Genomic DNA, 25,387 nt, shown 5'->3' on the forward strand with positions numbered 1-25,387 from the left:
TAGCTTGTTTAGCTTACACATAATTCGGCACTGATTAGTTTTATTAGACAGATATTTCTGTTGTTTCATCAGTTATTTGGTGTAATATCGATCGACAATTAATTGCGTTTACTTAGGGAAGGTGTGGATTATAAACTTGGACGGCCTTTGTACGGCTCATACTAACAAAGTTCTTTAGCAATTATTTTTTACCTACCGTCCGGGGCCCTCCACGAAGTGGGGCCCGGGGTGGGGGCCCCGCTCGCCCCGCTCTTACGCCGCCACAGTTTGTGGTTAAAAATAAGTGGTTGCACAATCATGTAACATATAGGAGTAGTGTTGTCCACGAGACGAGAGATACACGATGTTTTTGATGACATATTAGGCGAGAAAAAGGTCTTCCAATAGACAAAGGTACATTTTTCGAGACAAAAACATTTTAAGGACACCACTTCGACTCAAGACTCTCCCAAATCGCTTCTCGCGGGCAGTACCATATTAGGCGAGAAAAAGGTCTTCCAATAGACAAAGGTACATTTTTCGAGACAAAAGCATTTTAAGGACACCACTTCGACTCAAGACTCTCCCAAATCGCTTCTCGCGGGCAGTACCATGTAGCAACAACCACGCCTGGATCGATCTAGGAAAAAAAAATGTAGAAGGCTCAAGTGTTAATCTCTATAGCTTTCTATATCTTTCTCTAGTTCAAATATAATGTTCTGGTAATAATAATAATAATAATAATAATAATAATAATAATAATAATAATAATAATAATAATAATAATAATAATAATAATAATAATAATAATAATAATAATAATGATACACTACTTCCACATGAGCTCTTCCTTTTTAGCCATATGGGTAGCGTACACGCTTTCGGCACGGAACGTCCTGGTTCGATTTATGGTGAGAGCTCATGTGGTATGGATACCACAATAAGCTATGGATCCACGTTTGTTGCTAAAATTAGACGCTAAACTTTAATCCAACCTCGGAAGTTAAAAGTGTTTCTACTATGTAATTTCAAAATTCATTTCCACACATTTCGAGATACTGACACTTTTTTTTATTTAACATGAAGATTTTCGTCATCACATTTGTTTCTTGAGTATAAGCGTCGATTTTTATTATACTTCCAAACTATGCTAAGCGTAAGTGTCAGAAGACTTATAGAACGACTTTCTCCGTGACCGTCTGTCGACAGGAATCAGGTCATGTAAGAGATATCGAGGTGCGCTTTCTCGAAATCGAATCAGTGTCTCAAGAATAGCTACTATCTCCTCCATTAACTATCCATTCAATTGGTTCAAATTAATCATTCCATGTTTCAACGTTTATTTAGAACAAAAACGGGCAATATACAATAACTATCCCAAACCAGAAGTTGCTCCAAGTTACTATTGCTTCCGATTTCAATACTGATTTCCACAGAGAAAAAAATGTTAGGAGATATCGAGATGCGGTTTTCTGAATCGATTTATTCTACAAAGAATAGGTCTCACCTGTTTCACTAAAACTCTACTCAAATCGGAAGTGGTTCAAATAATCATTTCCGGTTTTAAAATTTAGTCATACAACAAAAGTGGTAATAGATAACGGTATATTGTGCTCTGCAATAGATTCAGTGTCTCAGTAAAGCATATATTCGCAACCCGCAACACTACCAAAACCGGAAGTGGTTCAAATTTACTATTATTTCTGGTTTGAGTACAGATTTTCATAGGACAAAAACTGTAAGAGATATGAAGATGTTCTTTGTTGCAATTGAATCAGCATCCCAAGAATAGGTCCTATCTCCTTCATTAACCATGTATTCAAACCGGAAGTGATTCAAATTAACCACTTCTAGTTTCAACATTGATCGCCATAGAATAAAAGTGGTACTAGGTCTATGTAGCGGCAAACTGTTTTCTGCAAACGATTCAGGGCGTCAAGAGAACATATCTTCATAGCCCACAACACTCTACCAAAGCCGGAATTTACTACTACTTCCCGTTTCAATACTGATTTCCGCAGAAGAAAAACGATAAGAGATATATATCTAGATGCAGAGTTCTGCAACAGATTCAGCTCCCTAAGAGTATGTTCTATCTTCTCCAATAATCGGCTGCTCAATTCGAAAGTGGTTCAAATTAACGATTTCCAGTTTCAACCATTCCCAAGCACAACGAGTAATGACTTTTTGATATGGATTCATTGTCCAAGGTATATATTCTATCTGTGATCGTATTAATTAATCTATTAGGACCATAGTTAGAGATGCACTACTTCAAGTTTGAGTACTGAATTCCTAGAGTTTGGAAGTCTACCGTACTTTCTCATTATGAAACGAAACTCACTTATTATTGTTTTCAGTGGGTGCTCATCTGCGGTTTTTGAAGAAAAGATACAACGTTTTTCATTCTAATTTTTTCAACAGATTCAATAGATTAGTGATTATCAATCTAAGGTTCCCCTTTGAGATGCATGAAAGACTATAATCGGAGGGACACTTGCCTCTGAAATCAAATGAACTGTGAAATTAGTTTCAAACTGCAAAGTCGTCATTTTTTTTTTCACACCACCATTACCTATTTTTTTTTTAATTGAACTTGGACTGAACATTAAAATTTTATTTTCCCATATTAAATGTGTAAGCAGCATTGGTCATTGTCTTAACTTTTAAAATTGTAACGTGTAATTAGATTAATTATACTCACTGCTGAAGCTCATTTTATATTACCTAATTATTTTATTGGTATAAAAATGTAACATTCGATATTAATTTCAACGCAGAAATCCAATTTGTGCTAAGTACCCATTAAGAATCTCAAATGGGCGCTGAGTCCTGGAACATCCACGTATTGACGCCTATGGTCCCGAGTGGAGCATTTCGTGTCAATCAAATATAAATTAAGAATTTTTCATGCAGACAGTTTCGGATTGTGATAGAATTTATCCTTCTATAGCAATCACTTTCAACTGGATGCTCTGCGACGTCACAGTTTGTTGCTCGTGTTCCCAGCAAATTACAGATAGAAAGCAAGAAAGCAGCAAACATACTGTTGATAAAATACAGTCAAACAAGACGAAGGCAATGGTTTTGCAGATGCCTGTTCGTATATTCGTGATTAATCGAATACTGCCAGCTTTTTTTCTATTCAATTTCACATCATTCCCTCCGTTTCTCTTCTCAACCTATTCTAAGGGGGACATGGTGGCCCAGTAATAGAGCGCTTCCTTCTGGTGCGAGAGGCCCTTGGTTCGATCCCCGGCCAAGTAAGATTTTGATTAACAACATCATGTCTGTGGGTTTTCTCGGGATACTCCCGTTTCCTTCGAAATCTCAATTCACCAATTCTTCCATCATCATTCACTTGCCTTAGTCATTGTCTCCCTTAGCCTAACGGGCATAATCATGAGACGTTAAACTGAAAGATTTCATTTCATTTTTTAAATTTGCTCTCATTCTCTCTCTCTGTCCTGGCTCTGATCGTAAAAGCTTGTTCCTATTGTATATAGACGAGTAGGAAATGATTACTCTGTAGGTATAACAGCAATATGATTTTCACGAGATTATTAAATATCTTAAAAGTATTTTGCTTAATGTATTTATATAGTTTGAGTGTAATAGATATACAAACGCTAATATAGACCTTAACCACTGTAACGATTCCTAAAATTCTTACCAGATACACTTTCCCCGAGAGATTTCTTTCTACCTTTCTTTTTTATTTTAATTGCTCGAAGTGCCAGAAGTGAAATTATATTTTCGGTTAAAAAATAATGTTAATGTATGTTCCTGACTTTACTTGTACTAACAAATAAAAAGAAAAAAGTGTAAGCTTTCTTTGGTGAAAATTTGAAGAAATTCGGTTGGGTACTAAGGAAGTTACGACAAAAAGAATGTATATACAAGAAAATATATGTTTATAAGGTTAACTCCTCGTTGTACCGCCCACGAGGTGATGTTTTAAACTCTAGTCTCAGTTCTTTTGTTTACTAATACACGCACATCATCACAACACTAAACCATTTTCTCTGTCATTGTGTATTGAACTGTCAATCAACCATTCAACCGAGATATGAATGGTACGCGGCAGTTTGGCCAGTTCGTAAAGAAACTAATACTCCCCCTCTTCTCCGTACGGCGACAAATACTCCCCTCTCCTCTGCTCCTCCGACGAAAAGATTACAACAAGAAGCGTGTGGTTTGTCTATTGTCTCTTTATGTAGAAATGTTATCCATAATGTTGGTAGCCATGACAAACTTCAATGTTCCAACTACAATATTTAAGAAATGTTTAAGCGGAGACAACCTTCATATGGTAGTGGTACGATTTGCTTTGGTTAAGTTCTTAAGTATGAAATTTAATGAGTTGTAATACTATGAAATAACTAGAAAAAGTTCACACTAGACCTCATGACCAAAAAAATTAATTGCGTATTAATTCTTTATTTTTCGTTTATTTACTAGGTTACTTTGTAATAACATTTCTATGAACGGTTAGCGTAAATTGATAAAATTTTACTTAAATTCGATCAAAAACCTATCAATTATTAAATATTTTTCGAAAATTATCTGGAAATGAGGACCGTAATAAACCTTCTAAAACGATAGATATGGTATAGATATAACATTTTTAAATAATAAATTAACGAAATTCTCGATGATAATACATCTTGTAATATATTATTATTCTGAACCGGAATTGACCCAAAACAAAAACTTTTTTTGTTCTTCGATTTTTTGACTTCACAGAAAGAAGCTTTGGTGGGTTTTACTGATTAAAAGAGACTTTATTGCTCAAAAAACGCAAAATTCTTTATTTGTGAATCGATAATATAGTAGATAAATCTTTTTATAACTATTTTAATGTAAAATGGTGGAATCAAATCTCACTCCCTTTGAAATAAGAGCCATTTTACAGAAAATACGTAAACTCTGTAAATATTTCATGAAGCAAAATGTTTTAACAAAGAGCGTATATGAAAAGTATTATATTTTTTTATTAATTTTTACTTTTAATCATAAGTATAATCTTATGATAGACTCAAAATTACAGCTAAATGTCGAATATCTGAAAAGAAAATCAACATCTATTATTGGGACCGAAATAGACCTCGAGCAGCTATAGATAGATAGATAGATAGATAGATAGATAGATAGATAGAAAGATTTACTGGTTTGATATACTGGTAAAATGGCGTCCAAGAGGAGAATGCTTCGGGTTTAGGAACAACCAGAAATCAATCGAGGCTAACCCGATGAGTAGGTTTGGTGTGACCGAAGTTCAATACAGTAGTCAGTCAAGAATAAGATCACAACATTAGCAACGTGTGGCAGTGCATTGTCTATGTGAAGGATGAAATTGCCATTTAACATTTGTGGTTGTTTCTCAGTGAGTTTTGGTAAAAATTCTGTAGCCAGAAGTGTACGAAAATACTTGCCCTCAATTGTATGGCCTTTCTGAGTAGAGTGTGACAATATCACTCTGAAGATAGCGTACAGCACCTTCACATTGGATGCCAGTTGAATAAATTTTGGGGAGGGATAAAGAACCCATGTATTTCCACTGCATCGATTGTCTAGCTATATATAGTTTTAGTTAATAGTAAGTAACATAATGAGAAACGTTGAGCCTTATGAGAATCAGTGGAAGGATGGAGGTCTTCTACGTCGCATTGCTTCATGAAATAACAAAAAAATGTGGACAAAACGGCGCGCATTTTCAGTGTACACCTAGTATATACACACACACTGGGTGTTCAATTATTATGTAGCCAAAATCCACTGGTGAAATCCTCACACCTAAACAATAAAAAAAATCCATATGAGCATAAGGCGAAAAACGCGTTGTTTCAAAATTACGACATGCCGAAATCGAGAAAATTGTAACTTTGAATCTGCCTAGCTTTAAAACTGAGAGAGATATCAAATGCAGTTAAAGAAATATTAGAGGAATTAGTACACTGCATATCTAAATAACCATGCTTCAGAGTTGGGTTGTACCGGCGCGTATGAGAGGGATGGAAGAGCGGGACCTATATCGGAGCTACCTCTATAAAATCCGTTGTGCCCAACTCTGAAACATGGTTATTTACATAGGCAGTGTACTAGTTCCTCTAACATTTCTTTAACCGCCGTTGATATCTCTCATAGTTTTCGAGCTAGGCAGCCTCAAAGTTACTTTAAACAAGACGTTTTTCACCTTATGTTCATATGGAATATTTTATTCTTTAGATGTGAGGATTTCAGCAGTGGATTTTAGATACATAATAATTGAACACGTTATATATATATATATATATATATATATATATATATATATATATATATATATATATATATATATATATATATATATATATATATATATATATATATATATGAAGTTTCTGATAAGCCAAACAATTCAACGCCCCATAAAATTAATATCCAAACTAATTTTACATTAGGCATTAATTTGTTTGTCTTAGCAAATACTTCAAATTTTCTTTTATAGATAATAGTACCAGATGGATTATTTTCTGTTTTTAACAAATGTATTTACCTTCTTTATATCGCTTCTATTGTTTTCTACTTTTGTTGAAGTCGCAAAATACAACTTTATGTTGGTTTGGCAACACAGTTAACCTTCTGGTATCACGTCCATCTGCCAAACCGTGTCCACTTTCCGATATTTGCACAATATGAAAGTTCAGCGTTTTCTTATTTATTTGTTTTTATCATTAGTTTAAAAGTTATAAGGGCGTATAGATCCATCCAGTATGCCTAGGTATACATATAAAAGGATTTTAAAAGGTTAACCGGTAGAACTTGGAAGAAACCCTTTAGTGTATACCACCCTCATTTCAGTACAGTCATGTTGGTTGCATAACATTCACGGCGTTTTCTAAAGGCGAGCGCAGAGAATCCTAGTAAGCAAATAATTTTCTTAAAAGAGACATTGTTCAATATAGGTCAGTGAAAATTCGGCAGGAGCAAATACGAAACTTTAAGGAACCTTTAAAGGTCTTTTATTTTATATCAAACCAAACAGAAACCACTGCGAGAAACGTTTTATTTTAGTTTGTGGACTTGTTTCAAGATTATACTTACTTTACATATTTTACGTGTCATGTAGAAAAAATATTTTTACAATCCTGTTCCAACCCTGTAAGTATCCAATACTGATTATACGAGGAGTGATCAGAAAGTTAGGTTACAAAGCCTGCAGTGAAACGTGTATAGATTATTTCACACAACCAATACAATCAACAGATTGTATATAAATTAGGTTATTTTTGGACATAGTCTCCATTTTGGTCGAGGCACTTCTTGTATCGTGGAATGAATTTGAAGATTCCCTTTTGTTTAAAAAATCCTGTCCTTGCTTCTTCAACCATATTGTCAAGAATAGTGATGGTCTGAAGCAAAGTGACGACATTGTAGATGCTCCTTCAAGTGCGTAAACAGGTGAAAGTCGCTTGGAGCAAGATCCGGACTGTAGAGAGGGTGTTCGATGATACCCCATCAAAACTGCTTCAAGAGCGTGGATGTCTTATGGGCTCCTCATTACTGACGTTTTCTCTACCAGCCGGAAACTTTCGACAACATTCTGCAACATGCTGACGAGATATTACAGTATCTCCACATGTTTCACCCACAGAAATCAAATAACTGAGCGGACTACTTTGCGGGACCAATTTTTCACGCGAGTCGCCATTGTGTTTACCTACGACTAGAGCCGTAGGTGGTGGGTGGCTGAAATTATGCATAGTTGCCAACTCCATGAATTAAAATTATCGCACACTCCTCATTCCACCGAAACTCCAGAAATATTGGAGTTGTAACCTTACTTTCTGATCTTTCCTCGTAGATAAGAAAGTAGTGACGCCAACCTCAAACATTACAAAATCTCATCTCAAAAGTCAAAAATCGTATTTTGCTTCTGAATTTCGCACGTTTATAATAATTACAAACATTATACGTAAAATATTAAAAATAAAAGTACTTTATGTTATTTACTTTTTTTATCTGAGTGAATTATCCATAAATTCAATCTTCCGTGTTTATGAAATGGTTTATGAATAATAATTTTCTTTAGATAATAATAAATAAATCTCTCTATGTTTTTTTGTCAGAAATGTAGTGTCTCCGTCATACCTTTGTGCCATCACCGTCTGCTTAGATTAAAAGTACTATATATACACATTTTTTTCTTCGCACATTTAGGTGAAACATTTTACAGGTTGATTTGTTTTTTCGTTTATTGTTTTACTTTGTTTCCGTAATTCTTTCATTTGTTTGATTTTCTTTTCCTAATTACCAGAGCATTTTATATTTCTTGGCGCCTAAATTGTGAGAGTCGAAAAAGTTTAATCCTTTCAGAAATCACATTTAGAGTAGTATGCACTTTGCGATAACAAAGAAAGCATTTCTAGCCAAAATTTGACAATTAACACTGATCTGAGATTAAAATGTATGACACATTATATCCATATCCTGTCCCTATACAATTTTGATAAAATGTTATATATATGTTGCCAATTTTAATACAAAATCCCATGCTTCGATCATTTTAACAATATATATAAAAGAAATACCTGCTAAAAACACATTTATAAATCTACACCAACACAACGTGCTCTCTTGTTTAAAAAGCTTTTTGGTTATCGTTTCTAAAATCACCGTTAACGTTTTTAAATAATATCTTAAAGTGACACATAAGCGTCATATTACGGAAAGTTTTTACTTACGATAAAGATAAAGTTTTATTATGATAATTTGTTCCTAATCTATTTATGTGATTTTCTCTCAGCCGTTATGCCTGTGTTTGTAAACAACAAATAACATTACGCTCTACCATCTATACACAAGGAAATATATTTTCACGTTTACTTAAATTTACATTTTGTAAAGTTATTCAATGACTATTTTTTTGTTTCTTTCTTTATTAATATTGTCTTTGAAACCAAAGTTTTGAGTTGAATTCGGTTCGACCAATCAGAAAAAGGGACAGAATAAGGAAGAAAGTATAATGAAGTATTTGGGTGAACGAAGTATTATTACATGATAATGGACTTTTAAGAAGTTCCGTTTCTAGTCTTATGTATGGGAAAACACGTTCACAAAAATGAGGCCAGCACGTGAACGAGAGTTGAAATTTTTCTGTTAGGGAACAGAATAAAGGTTTCCCTGTAAAGTAATGAGACTGGGTGTAGTAAAAAGAATTTATTGATCCGATTGGTACATATTGATAAAATTCTTCAAAACAGTCTCCTTGAGCACGAATGCCCTTCTGCCAACATGATCCGCAAAGGTTCTCTGGAAGCAGGCCCGTAGCCAGCCCAAAAATACTACCTGAAAAATTTTAGGGAGGGCGGCAAAAATTTGGGGGCGGGCCCCTAGACCCTCTCTTGGATACGGGCCTGTCTGGAAGTCAGCTGCCGTAATCTCTTTCAGAAACTGGGACAACCTCTTGAATGGCGGGAACATAGTCGAAACGGTGACCTTTCAGGCTTCTCTTGAGCTTTGGGAACAAAAAAAAGTGGGCTGACGTCAGGGCTGTACGGTCACGGTGGTTCCAGCAAGGTTGAAACCCATGTCCGAACCAGGTGAGGGTGACAAAGGAGGCGGTGTTGGCTGGAGTGTTATTGTGGTGGAGCTTCCAGCGACCTACCATCTGCGGTCGTTTCTGTTTGACGAATTTGTGCAGATGCACAAGCACTTCTTTGTAGAAAACGGCATGGACGTTTGAAAAAAAAACTCCAAAACAGCTTTTACGCCATGCGTGTTTCCCACTGCGCCGGAGCTCGAACGCGACTACCGCCCCATGTATTGCTTAGCTGATATCCCCCACCATAAATCCCTCTGCTATGAAGCCCGCAGCTGCCGATTGAAGCGCTGTGTGGTTACCAGTTTCAATACGTTACGGATAAATCCTATATAAGTGATTCAAAACAGAATAACAACTTTTTTTTCATCTCCAGAATGGAAAGTAAAATGGATTTATTTTTTTAATTATAGACGCGAACTTTTCCAACACGAATCATTTTATTAAGGGTGTAGAATAAATACGCCATCTTTGTTTTTTCAGCTTATTGGTTATATGGGAAAATATTTTTCTGTTTGCTTTGAAATGAACTGGAATTAAAATGCTTCTGATTTTACTGATGTCTTCCTAATATATATATATATATATATATATATATATATATATATATATATATTTCTTATTTCGTAATGCAATTTTTTGTTAGAAATAATTTTCGTACATAATAATAAAATTTAAGTAAAATAACAATTAATTTATAAGTAATGCAAAATCCATTTGGAAAAGCAAGAGATTTAGATTTAAAGAAAACACTAAGCAAAATCAAACCAATAAAATTTAAATTCGATTAGTAGAAAAGGGAAAAAGAATTTTTCATCTAACTCAATGGGCTAAAGGAAACGAGATGGCGCGGAATAGTCAACACTGTTCAATATTTGAGGCTCTTTCCTCCGTTCCAGAGCATCTGGCTAGATTACCAGTCACAAACATGATAAAAAAAAGAATACTTCGCCAAAAATCAAACTTTGGTGAATTTAACCTTATTGCTGAACATTTTAAAAATAAAAGTTATCGTTGCTAAAAACATGTTAAAAATTATCACTAATGTAATTAAGATTATTAACAATAATTCAAGAGTATGCTCTAAAACAATGGAAATATTAGCATATTAAACCTAACAAAAATTTTTATCAATAACACTTTATAGGAGAGAATATGTAATACAAGTTCTGACGAAGTACTACCATGAACAGACAACACAGTGAAAATTAGAAACATAAACAAATAATATACAAATAAGTAAATTTTGGGATTGCCGACTGGTGTTGGTTCACAACAGATACAGCCAGTGGCATATTTACGATTTTGTTTCAGAAGGGGGGTTGGCTAACTTTATTCCTGGAAATATGAAAATTCTGCAAGATATTTCATTTACTTTAATATAGTAAATACAATTTCGGGGTGCTTAACCCCGAAACCCCCCTTAAATACGCCACTGGATACAGCGAAAGAGCATAGTGAAACAGAACATTCCAGGAAGTACTCTAACAAGAACAAAGAAGAAACCTCAGTAAAACAAAGAAGAACTTTTACTCAAACAAAGAAGAACACTAACAAACAAACCAAAGAAAACAAAGACGAAAAGAATATTAAAAAATAAAATGGAAAAACCCGTAAATCATAAGGAAGAACGCTGACAACACAAACTACTGAGTCCACTAAAGGAAGCAGATCCACTGCACATACCATAGTTAGACCCCTATTATCAGTGGCGTATTTAAAGAGTCTTTCGGGCTTAAGCGCCTCCAAAATTTTATTTACTATATTAAAAGTAAATGAAATATCTTGCAGAATTTTCATATTTCCAGGACTAAAGTTAGCAAACCCCCCCCCCCCTCGAAACAAAATCTTAAATACGTCATTGGTCATTACACAGACCTGGGCTTATTTCAACATGTATAAATACATACACACTCACGGTGGCTCAGTGGTAGAGCGTTCACCTCTGGTTCTGGGGGTCCCGGGTTCGATCCCAGTCCCCGCCAAGTGAACTTTGTGGTGGACAAACACCGTGTGCGTGGGTTTTCTCGGGGTTCTCCCACTTTCTTCATTCCACCATTTCATTCATCACTCATCATCACCGTCTCCTTTAGCCTAACCGGCATAACCGTGGGACGTAAAACTCAAAGATTTCATTTCATTTCATTTTTACTTGTTCACAAATTTACATTTACGTGACACATGTCATGAGATTTGGGACAATAAATAACTGATCTCATGCGCAAAACACTTTTACGTGATCTAACAACTTTTTACAATTATCTGATATAGTACAAAACTTAAGGACGAAAGTTAGTTTTGCATGCTGTGGCACTCCCAAGTGGCTTAGATTGGTGAAACTTCAATCATACGTAAAACGTACATTATTACACAGGAAACAACAGATAGAAACACGTGATTAGAACAACAAAAATGGCACTTTCATACAAAAACAATAACTTACACAGAAAACACTGTTACTCGTGATGCTTCCTACAGAAGGCGTGAAATGACCCTTAAAAGGATCTGTGATCACCACAGAGCGACATGTATGCTTTGCAACGTGCTCCCATCCTACTCAGAAAGTTAGTAATGAGTTTTTGTTGACTTCACCAACGCTGTAGATAACTGTTCAATGGTCCTTGGTGCATCTGGATGTGCTGCAAAACGTCTCGCCATAAAATCGCAAACATGCTCCATAGGCTTCCACTGGAGGAACATGTGTACAGTCAATTTGCCGTATATTGTCACGTTCCAAGAGCTTCTCCACCTACGCTGTTCTCTGTGATCGCTCATTATCATGCATAAAAATAGAAGTTGGGACCAGCTGCACCTCTAAAAAGACGCAAATGGGGAAGAAATATAATGTTACAATGGCATTGACCGGTGAGTGTACCGCGTTCAAAAATTGAAAATGTAGTACACTCATGCAACATTATACCTCCCAACAGAAGAAAGCGGCTCACCAAAATAATCATGTTCGATCATGTTTCTCGGTTTACTGCTTGTTCCCGCCTTCTCGCCAAACGCATGTACAGTGGGCCACAGAAATTCTTGATGTGCAAAGTCCGCGAGATAGGCAACCCAAATAACGCCTGCTCCAAGATTAATTACGCCTGGTAATAGCTAGCACACCAGCATGAAGTTGCCCCCAACTGTTAAAAGCTCAAATCGTGAAGAGTGTTTTTGTGCAAAAGTGGAGCGCAACGCTGGCTGGCGAAATGACAAAAGGGAGTCTTTGGATACTTGTACTCACAATAATTCTTGTTTGTGTGATACACACGTAAAATTATACACAGCCACTTGAAAAAGTATACGGATACCAAAAGGTGCCGATGAGTAGATAACAGTCGAGGGACTTAGTTAATCTTATACCGTAATTAACTCAAATGAGGGGTAATATAAACAAGTTTACTTACATATAAACTAATTATTTGTTGAGCAAAACTATATATTTTCATTAAAATTCAACACGTGTTACAGTTTCGCCAACTAACTCTTTGGTTTCATCAGACACTATGTGATACTTTTTTTCCCTCTAAGTTTCTTTCCAGTTTCTCCAATATAAACCATATCACACTCTCTGCATTGAATTTTGTATATCACTTCTTTTTTCTCCATCAATGTTCCTGCTCTTCTTTTCTCTTCTTCCTTCTTTTCTCCCTTATTACTCCCAGTAGTTTCTTGCTTCCTTTTCTGTATGTTGATATGCCTCCCATCTTCTTCAACATTCTTTTAATAAATTCTGTTTCTTCTCCCAAACTTTCCATCCCCCACTACATTTTTCTTTCTCCTATCCTTCATTTTTGTTCTCCATCTTGTCTTCTTTCTTCTCTTTCTCCATTTTTGTTCTCCCATCTTCTGTACTTTAACTTTTTTCTATCACATCCATTCTCTAGCTGCTTATGGAATGTTTGTATACTTTGTTCTGCTTTGTCTTTTTCACTGCTTATTTGCAGAATTCTTCTCTCCATATTATTGATGAAATTCATTTTGGTCGAGGGATCCACATCAGTTTTGGCGTGGCAATAGTTTCCCGACGAGCAACTTTTTTGGTACCATTCTGTGTAGATCACTCCTTGCGTTCTCCTTATTCTCATATCCAGGAACACTATAGCCTCTTCCTTTTCCACCTCGAGCTCTAGTTGTATGCCTTTCTCTGCATCCTCAATTTCTTTTACAAACTTTTCCAATTGCCTTGCAGTTCCTTTCCAAATCCCTATGCAATCATCAACATATCTACCAAAAAAACACTAATTTGGCACTTCCTTTTATCCAGGCCCGTAGCTAGCCCAAAAATTTAGGGGTGGCCCGGTAGAAGTTAGGGGGACCCGACCCAATCATATTATACTTCATCACCATATTATAGTTCATTTGCAAGCCTACCGTGAAATTTTATGGGGGCCAGCCAAAGTTTAGGGGGGCCCGGCTCCCCTTGCCCCCCCCCCCCGTGGATACGGGCCTGCTTTTATCCTTACTTTCTTCTCCCAGTCGTTCATAACATTTTTTGCCAGCACCGGACTCAACTTGGAACCTATGCTTATTCCCTCTTTAATTTGTACTATATTTTCATCTATAACACAATAACTGTTATTCCATATAGTCTTCAGGGCCTCCGTCAGTCCTTCTCCACTCCAACCATTGATCCTCCTATCCTTCATCAATTCTGTGATGAAGCCAAAGAGTTAGTTGGCGAAACTGTAACACGTGTTGAATTTTAACGAAAATATATAGTTTTGCTCAGCAAATAATTAGTTTTTACTTAATTATGACAAAGCAAAGCTTCTACTTACGGAAAATATACTAAATTAGGTTAGAGTAAATAAGGTTTGGTTAGATAATTTTCTTTTCTGTGCTTTCAGTTCGTTTCTATACTTACGACAATCTGTTCGCCTGTTTAGTAGACCATGCTTTTCACATAATTTCAACAACTGACACTCCTTATTTTTGTATGTCTCAATAAAACTCAAAGTCTTGTTATTTGTGCACCATTTCCACACTGCCTTTCCCATAAATCATAACGAGTGTACTTCTCAGCCAAATAATCCCTTCCACCTCCACATATAAGGCTGCTTAAAACATCAGAAACAACTAACAAGTATTTTTAAACTTGAACTATTCCCCTCACCTGACTTTCACTCATTCTTTCTCACAAACTAAAACAAATTTTCCAGTTCATCTGGTAAATTTTCTAAAATTGGTCCGGTGATACAGCACGTCAGTTAACCCTTAAGCAGCAATACACAAAATAATTTGTACGTCTTCTAAATATTTATTTCTAAGTACTTTGCAAGACGCTTTTGAGGTCGGCGAAATTGAAGTTACAGCTATATTGGCGATGCTCCACAGATGTCTCCTTTAATCAAACATCAAACCAAAACAGTACTTTTCTTTGATGCGCCTTTATTTGAAAATGATACGTATTTAATGTTATAGTTAATATCATGTATGTGCCTATACACAGAATATGATGTGTTAAAAGTAATAGAGATCTATAAATGACACAATACTTCCCAGCACTCTCTGACTAGTTTGTTATAGAGTTCTCATAATACTTGTTCTACATCTGTTCCACTGCATTCTCAATTTAAAAATGCCTTTTGCACCAAATTTACCCCGTTTCAATTCTGTTCTTGACTTTTTCATTCAGAATTTCTTCAGTGCGTAGTCATAATAAAACAGAGTTCCTAAATAAATTTAATATTCAGACTCCACTTACTCGACGAATGGTGGTAGACTTGCTGTTTCTCCACAAAACTATCAATGGAAAAAAATCACTCCGAATTATTGGTTTCTGTTCTCAATTTTCGCATACCTTCTCGCCTTACACTCGTAAGTTACTAACATATGTAACACCCACACTATCGATTATAAAACATTCTTTATACTAATTCAATAGTTCCGGTGTACAACGTTGCAAGCGACAATTTCTGTCACATTGAGATTTGAACCAAATAACATGGCAAACGACATTTCCCACCACGTGAGTTACGTCTTTTTTTAAAGAAAGGCATAGTTTCAAATTGAAAATATAAATTTTAAGTTCACACATAATCAATATATCGTTTGTTTTTTTCGATTTCTGTAAAGTTGGATTATTGTCTCTTGCAACGTCGTTTAGCGGAGCCATTCAATTTATATGTAAATATTGATATTGATATTCTGAAAATCATTTTAAAAACAAATCAAAGTCTCTATAAATGTGGTAAATATATATACAGGGTGTTTGCAAACAACACTGACAACGTTTGAGAGGTGATTCCTGACACCAAGATAAGAGGAAAAGTATATACCAACTTGGGTGCATAAATGCTTCATTTCGGAGTTATAGGCTGCCGAAAACATGAAAAAATAAATTTTAAAGGTCCATAGCCCCAAAAATATTGGACCTACGGTAATTGGGTCAAGAATTTACTTAGGCACTAGTATGTGCCCTATCCAAATATTCATGTTTCAGAATCCTGTAGTACTTCCGCAAGAATTTTTACAGAGGTAGTTGGTAAGTACTTCAAATAATATGCCCATAGTTAAACTCCCTCTACAAAAGTTGTAGCGTGAGTACCTTGTGATTATAGAACTTTAAAGTATGAGTTATGGAACTTTAAAGTATGAGTTATAGAACTTTAAAGTATGAGTTATGGAACTTTAAAGTATGAGTTATGGAACTTTAAAGTTCATTTTTTTCATGTTTTCAGCAGCCTATACCTCTGAAAGGATATCACTTCGGGCTCGGGCCGGGTTTGGACCTTAAATCTTTTAAACATACAACCAAATTTCTGGAGCCTTATTGAGCCTAACTTTGTAAACATACTGTACAAAAATATTTATCGGATTGTTCTATTTGGAGAACTTTTAAAGCACAACTGCAAAATCGAACTTGTAATTGCTGTAAATAAAAATACAATTTTTGCATTAATTATTAAGTTTCTGAAATTCGTGCTTATTTCGAGAATTCGTGCTCATTTGATTATCACATGGCCTCGGGCATAAAGGGTAATACATACGGTATCTCGGACTCGGGTGTCGGTCTCACATTATAAATTCACGGGTCGGGTCGGGTCCGGGCTAAGAAATTCTGGGGCGTGCAAACCTCTAGTGTGTGTGACTGTTCAAAGTAGCATCATTTACACCCATTATAGGCTGTTTTTTTGTAAAAAAGAAAGTGAAAGAAAACGTAAAATAATAGAACCAGAAAGCAATTGAACAAAACAAATTTAGTTGACACTAGGTAACACATAATTCTGTCATAGGAATTGGAATTCTGTTATAAAACAATGCATTTGCGCACTCTTGAAGGTCTATGCCTCTAAGAGTACGCAATGTGTCCTCCAAGAGTACGCATTTGCTATTTGAGAATAATACTATTACAAGGCAGCAAACGAAGATGATATTACACAATTCAAAGAAAATTATGACAAAAATACGAAAAGAGATACAAAGTTTTTTGGTTTTGCGAGATATTGATATAAATGATGTTAGAGATATAAGTGTAACATCAAAAGTATTCAAATTCTTGATAATGAGGGAAACCAAATGATAGCCTACAATTAACCTAGGCCTAGATTACAAAATAAAATTGAAAACTGCAATTACAATTACAATTACAAAATAAAATTGAAAACTGCCAAATTATACCAAAGTATAGTTGACACTGCTTTTAAACTAAACTGAAACTTATATGCGCAAATAAAATAAATAGAACATCACAATAAAATTATGCATCTAAAATTTGACATTTATATGATCATTAGCAGCTGTCACTCTTAAAAATCCCGAGTCCCTCATAATTTGAACAGGCCTCATGCCACCACTTCCTGCAGACATGACACTGCACCTAAACCTCGATGATGGGTTCCGTGTACTGCTCATCACATCCAGGGCACAAGTAATTCTCCTCGGATGAAGATTGTGGTTGGTCTGAAGAAACATGGCATCTTCCTTCAGTCTTGGCATCAACTTAATCGTTAGGCCTATTCCTCTTGCAAGTTGCTTCTGTGGATGCTTCAAGTTTGCTTTTGAACGGTGGAAGCGTCATAATCTCAGATTTCTTCCCTGCTCTTTTTTATTTTCTGTACACCTGAGTGTTTAGGAAGAGGCAGACATGCTGAAGATGTACTGCTCCTGGTTCATTTGGAACATCTTATGTTGTTGCACCATTCTCTTTGCTGTCAGCAGCGCACAGTTGTTGATCGATCAGTACCGAAAGTTGGAAGTCTACTTCGCTCAAGACGTCAGGATTGAAAGGGTGGATCTCTGTAGCTTACACGAACTTCTAGCTTTCTCAATTGTTGCAATACCTTCATGTGCAATGTGGATGATGCCGGAAATGTCCCTTTGTGTTATTCTTCCCACGGGTGATCTATGGTTGTTGACCATCCATTTATCACATTCAGCTGCAAAGGCAATCTTCAGAGGACCAAACCCCTTGTCAAGGGGCTGCTGCATGTGGTTTGCATGCGGAGGAAGAGAAAGAAAAATAATGTAATTATCCCTACAATACAGCACTGCTTCCAAAGTGTAGTGTGTGGTGTGGTTATCAAAAAGTAGCAACACTTCATCATTCAGTTGGCTTCACGAGGTGAGAGACATGTTTCAACCAATCCAAAAAAAAAAAAGTTCGCTGGTTATGTATCCAAAATCTGAGACCAGAGGTAAAGTTCCTTCAGGTCCATCTTCATACAACACTATTTTCATTTTATATCTGAGAAATATAATGGCTGGAGACACGTAAACTCCAGTTGGAGACATGTAACAGAGAACAGTAATTGTCTGTCCCCTCTCACTAGACAACTTTATCCATATGCCTTTTACCGATTGGCGAAAGTACTTTTGGAATTTTATTTGGGAGAGTTAAAATTCCATTTTCATCTATATTAAACATTCTATGAGAGAGAAATTGTTTGTCTTGTAACACTGCCTGAAAGTTGCTGAAGAATATCGTGTATTGAGTTTTGTTGAAGCCAATTATTCTTCCAAGGCTGCATTTCTCCGGTGAGCGCAATGTTATTATTCCTTTTGCAAAATGCATATATCCAATTCTTTCCGGCTTTGTTCTTCTCTCTCTTGAAGTTGTGTTGATCTGATTTCTCTCTGCATAGTCGAACGCAAGGTCCATCAGTTGTTGGCATGTGATACCGTAAAGCATGGAATCAAGGTCCCTTACGTGCTGAGCCAGTTCTTGTTCTTGCAGAGGGCTGAATGTTGGCTTTATCCGTCGTACGGACGTTGGGACAGTTCCCTGGAAAAATTAAAAAAAAAGGAACTGTAGCTAAACAATAACCATTAAAAAATCATTGCAGTATGTTAGTTGACTCTTTTCCGAGGTTAGTTCGCATGCAGTAGGTTCAAATTTGTCATTTTCTGATCCTGAAAGTAATCATACCCACTTTTCTGAGATTTTGTCCTACTTCATTCACTTTAGGAATAGCGTAATTACACATTGGTGATTTCACATTAGTATTAATTTAGTGAGCCATGTAAATCGCCGGCGATTCACACCATACCTAGGCCTACTACTTTCTCGGACTATGCGAATCAACAGCGATGCACACTGCTAGTGTTTATATTAGAGAAACCTATTCATTTTGCCTCAAAGTAACCCCGCACTGTCAGAATTGGAAAAGAATCTAACAAGGTGTTCTTCTCTGATAGTCAAATTCAATTGTCTACACAGTCCTCCAAAAGTACGGCATCACCGGTCCCCAAGAGTGCGCGCGTACTCTTGAAGGAAAGAAAATGCGTACTCTTAGAGGAATCGCACTCATTTTACAAATCGATCGCAAGTGTGCAATAGTTTCCAGATATGATGGTATTATCTGCCTTATGCCCAAACTTGATTGTCATACCTAACATTTGATACTAAGTTTAGAAACAGAATATATCTGTATTCAACTACATACACTAATTAGTGGGAACTCAATTATTACACTGGGAGTATCGAAAATATTTACTTACCATAAAACGTAGGACACAGATGCTGTAAGCAGACAACTTGCGTACAACCACCTTTCACACAACGATGCTTCTGCAGGAATACAAACAAACATCGTACAGCGTTGCCAGATCTGGCAAATTGTTGATCGTACTCTTAGAGGCCGCGCGCTCTTAGAGGAACTTCCCTTATCTGAAATGATATATACTTTGTAGGCCCAAGTCCGGACCGCGGACTCGGCCTGAGCTTGCGCAGATCTCTAACACACAAAATTAGTATTGTATTAGTTTATTTCGGAAGAACAAAGAAAAATTTAAGCATTTGAAATGTTCAATCGGTCAGCGCCAGAATTTCTCTTGATTTTCACGTTTAATAAAAAAAATCCCCTTTTCTGCTTTTGCAAAATTTTGTCTATGAAATTTCCCTAAATTAGGGAAATATTCCCCAAACCATAAACATCGGACATAAACGGAACATATTACAACTATTATGAACTTTTCAACCTTATTTTTATAATAAAATTCGAGAATCAAAGACCGTATGGAATTTGCAGTTACCTCAAATGTTTCTTTAATATTTTTTTTACCTTGTCCCCACAGTGTCTGCTTATACTGTATATTCTGTCACTAAAATCACGCAATTACACGTATCTGTACATTATGCAGCACCAGAACTCTTGAACGGGAGCAATTCCTATTTATTTATTTATTTATTTATTTATTTATTTATTTATTTATTTATTTATTTTGGTAATATATAAGTAAAGAGATTACCCCAATGCGTGTAAAAATATTTTAGTGAGGTTCTATTGTTAGTTTGGTATTATGTAGATTCTTTATTTTAAAAAATCCTTTGTTCAAAATGCTTCGTGTGGAATATTGTACTATATGGGTCAGAAAGATGGACACTACGCAAAAATGATGAGAAATGACTGGAAACTTTCGAGAAGAATGAGGAGAGTTAGTTGGGTCAAGCGGAAAACGAATGGGAGGAAATAGTAGGAAAGAATAGAACAGTTTTAGACCTAATTGAAAACTGGAAGAGAAACTGGTTGGGACATTGGCTAAGAAGAAGAGACGTCCTAGAGGGTATGGTGGCAGGAAAGAGAAGGAGGGGAAGAAGGAGACTACAATAAATGGAAAATAACAAAACAGAAAAATGTATGTGAAGACCAAGAGGTTAGCGAAAGACCGTGGAGTATGAAAATTTTTTTAGTTGCAGCAAGTGCCCTACCAATAACGGAATTTTTTTACGTCCCACGGTTATGCCGGTTAGGCTAAAGGAGACGGGGATGATGAGAGATGAATGAAATTGTGAAATTGTGGAAGAACTCGGAGAAAACCCACGTATACGGTGTTTGTCCACCACAAAGTTCACTTTTCGGGAGCAGGGTTTGAACCTGAGACCCCAAGCACCAGAGTTGAACGCTCTGCCACTGAGCCACCACGACCCAATACCAATAATGGCAGAATACCTATGATGATAATGATGATGATGATTGCTTAAAAATAGGGCAGGGAGTCGTCTTGCATTGAGAAATATACGGTATTTATTATGAGATATTTTTAAAATAATTACAAAAATGGTTTTTGGTTCAACATACTCTCTAAATTCCATAATTTTAAGTAGTGCTACAAACTTCATCAATGTTTTTCATATCGTTCCCTTGGTTTAAGATCCTAAGATGTTCTAAACGTTATTATGCACTTTGTATGTCTGTTGAAACCGATTTACTTGATTGGATGTTATACTTCTGTAAGTGGTTTGTTTAAATAAGACCTTGAGAAAAAAGTAAAGTTATCATTCCCTTCAATTCGTTTGTTCCTATTGTATGTATTCGAAACACGTCATACCACGATCATAGTACTTTAATAACTAAGATACTTCGAATGTGCATTGTCCGATCAGCAGTGTCGTGCCGTGAAAAATAAGCGTCCGGGGCGAGAGTATACGGCGGTGCCCCGTACATATGACTGAGGTCGATACTTTTTTTTCCTTTTCTTTTTTCCTCCAAAATTTTGCGCCTCCTTGCGTCGGCGCCCGGGGCCCGTTGCCCCGCTCGCTCTCCACATGACACAGCACTGGCCGTCAGTCTCATTGGCTTATTATTCTTGTAGAGGCCTCCAAACTTTGGTTATCTCCCTCGTGGTTATAAGGTTAGCGCAAGAACCTTTTGCTTGGGAAGCTCGGATTCGAAAAAATGAAATGAAATCTTTCAGTTTTACGTCCCACGGTCATACCGGTTAGGCTAAAGGAGACGGTGATGATGAGTAATGAATGGAATGGTGGAATGAAGAAAGTGGGAGGAAACGGGAGAACCCCGAGAAAACCCACGCACACGGTGTTTGTTCACCACAAAGTTAACTTGGCGGGGGCTGGGATCGAACCCGGGACCCCAAGCCCCAGAGGTGATCTCTCTACCACTGAGCCACCGCGGCCCAGCTCGGATTCGATTTCTGGTGGGAGCTCATTTGGTTCGGATTACCACATTAATGCGTATCCCCATGTCTCATACAGCCTTGCTGTTGAAAGGGACACAAATCCAGTCAACCATAACTCCCGTCAACCAAATTCAGAGTTTGGATATTTATTATACTATAGTGTCCTTAATTTATAACACTGATAAATTAATATGATATTGTATGTTTTAGTTTAACATCTAGATTTTGTTTAACATCTAGTGCCATTTTAAAAAATACAACTTTATGCTCGGATGGTAATACTGCTAATCTAGTACCCAAACAATTTCAACCTGTCAATATTTACATTGCACACAATTATAGTTTTCTATGTATTAGTTCAAAATTTTGAAAGTTTCAAGTTAAAAGATCCACCTTGTATATCATACACATACGTGGGGATAAAAAGGGTCACGGTGGCTCAGTGATACAGCACTTATCTCTGGTGCTTGAGGTCTCTAGTTCGATCCCCGGTCAAGTAAGTTTCTGGTGGACAACACCATGTTTTCTCAGAGTAGTCTCGTTTTCTTCCACATTCTCATTCCACCAAATTCTTCCATTATCATTGGAATTCTACCATTATCCAAATCCACTTGCCTTAATCTTCCGTCTACCTTAGCGTACAACGGTACGTTTGTATATTTTCTTGTATTATTATTTTCTTGTAATTTTGGACAATAAGTTATTTGAAATATGTACTAGGCTGGCTGCAGAAGAAGAGAAAGAAATGTTTTAAAATATTGTCGATAATGTTAATATTTATATAAAAAAAGATATTCATATGTTAAAATAATGTGATTGTCAATACGTGGTTGGCAGGAGAACCAAATAAGAATATAAATAAATATAGAATTATGAAAAGAGCAGCTTCGTCAGGGACGACTATATAACAAGTTAAATAAAAATAAAGGAAAGTAAAAAACGGCCGAATGAAGTGTATTATTTTAATGTGCCTCGAATTTTAGATTACGATAAAAGAACCAGAGTGTTATTTTATTATTGATATAAGTTGTAAGCGCAAGGGGTATAATCTTGGAACGCTCATCTGAAGGATTTCATTTCATTTCATTTTACTTGGGGATAAAGTTGATTTTTGCATAACCCCATGTAATTGTAAATTCGGTTAGGAAAACTATTACGAATGGGAGTATAAGCTATTATATTATGAAGAAAGTAGTTATATGTGGCGAATATAGGCAGCTGCCAGTTTGGGAAAATTTAGTTTAAAAAATTAGTCCGTCATTTATGTTCACTACCGAAGGCTTTCTCTGAGTAGCAAAATGGAGAAGAGGTCATCATTATATGTATTTACTACTTGTTGGTGGTAACTTATGCATAATAAATTATCCAGAAGACTATATATAGTGTAGAACCGTGGTGGCTCAAGGGTACAGCTTTCACCTCTGGTGCATGGGGTCCTTGGTTCGATCCCAGCTTGTATCAAGTGAACTTTGTAGTGGACGTAGGTGTTAGTGTGTGGGTTTTCTCGGGGTTCTCCCACTTTCTTCATTCCACCATTTCAATCATTTCTCACCGTCATCGTCTCCTTTATCCGAGCCGGTATAACCGTGGGACGTAAAACTCAAAGATTTCATTTATATTTAGAGTATTAAGGGGAATATGTGTTTGATGCAATAGTAGAATGGTAGGGGGATGGCGTGGGGGCTCATCTGCCTGAAACCACCTTTAGACCCTCTTTAAAGTTATAATGTATGTAGATAAATGTATGTTTAAAAAAATAATCAGTGGTGAAAATCTTATAGCTTATGTCATTGCATGCTGAAAAATCTCTAATTTGGTTATGGAGCGGAATAGAGAACACGACTTTCATTGATATTATTATTATTATTATTATTATTATTATTATTATTATTATTATTATTATTATTATTATTATTATTATTATTATTATTATTATTATTATTATTACTATTATTATTATTATTATTATTATTATTATTATTATTATTATTATTATTATTATTATTATTATTATTATTATTATTTCCAGCCCATTATTTTTCCCACATAAAGCGACATTATTTCCTTTTAACTTTATCACTCTGCTACGACAGAGGCGTTTGCTCCTTATTCATTTGACAAGAGTTAGTTGTACCTCTGGAACAGGGATAAATTTAGTCATTCTTGCTTTCAAAAATTCAAAAATCTGTCTTCTACGATATTTTCATTTTACGAGGACCCATCACGGCGAAATTAAAATACCGCTAATTTTAGAGTAATTATGTAATATCTTCAAATAGATAAAAGATAATCGAAAAGTGGAACAAGAGCTCGTTAGACAATATTATTTTACATGAGATACCGTTATCACGACTCTCTTATCTGCTTTCGATTTTCAGCCATTCAGAAAATCGGCAGTTATTTCCGCGTTTCTAAATGACTGCAAACGGAAAAGCTACTAGGTAACTCGTGATAACGGTACCCCACCCAAAATAATATTGTCTAGGGCGATCTTGTTCCACATTTTGATTATCTTTTATCTATTTGAAGATATCACATAATTACTGTAAAATTAGTGGTATTTTAATTTTGCAGTGATAAGGTCTCTTTTAGGGATGGCCAGAACCGGTTCCTGGTGGAACCGGTTTTCGGGTCTGAACGGATCCGATTCTAGAAGATCCGGTTCCGGAACTGGTTTTTCGGATCCAGGTTTGGAACCTGTTTTTCGGATACAGATCTGGAACCGGTTATTCGGATGCAGGTCTGGAACCGGTTCCGGAACCGGTTCTGAAAACCGGATCTCCAAGAACCGGTTCCGCTGCAACCGAAACTTTGTGACCATCCCTACGCTAAACCCCAGCTGCTGGCAGACTGTGAACAGTGTGCTAGATGAAATGGTGGAAGCGACAGGCAGGCACCCAGGCAGCGGCCGCTTGTCTCATTTGGCTAAATAAACTGGGTAACTGGCAAACTCATTGGCAAAACAGGCAAACTGGCCAACTGATTTGGCTAAACACCCACTGGTGGACCAAATTTTTTTTCTGGAGGTACAAGCGGGTCTGGGCGGGGAGGGCACAAGCGCATGGTCCTCTTTACAGTGTTTTGAAGATGAACTTTGTGCCTCCTTTACGGGTCTTTGGGGGCTGGAACCGGTTCCTAAGATCCGGTTCTAGAACCGGGTTTCAGATCCAGGTCCGGAACCGGTTCTGAATACCGGATCTCCGAGAACCGGATCTTTGTGGCCATCCCTAGTCTCTTTAAGAAGTCTCATTTATCAGAAACTCCTTTATGTATTTGTCTGTCCGAGTGTCCGTGTGGGAGTTACAAAATCACAAGAACTAGTTGGTAGATCATATCGATTTTGGCCAGGATGTAGACAGACAAAAGTTAGGGCACGTGCGCATTGTTGAAGGTGTTCTGTCCTATTGATCTCAAGATATAGACAAGCAAATAATGGTTTCTTCATGTATTTCCTATGGAGGTAATTATTGAGAT

The sequence above is a fragment of the Thermobia domestica genome, chromosome 3 (genome assembly GCF_964235325.1).
Source record: "Thermobia domestica chromosome 3, izTheDome1.hap1.1, whole genome shotgun sequence".
NCBI classification, from domain to species: Eukaryota; Metazoa; Arthropoda; class Insecta; order Zygentoma; family Lepismatidae; genus Thermobia; species Thermobia domestica.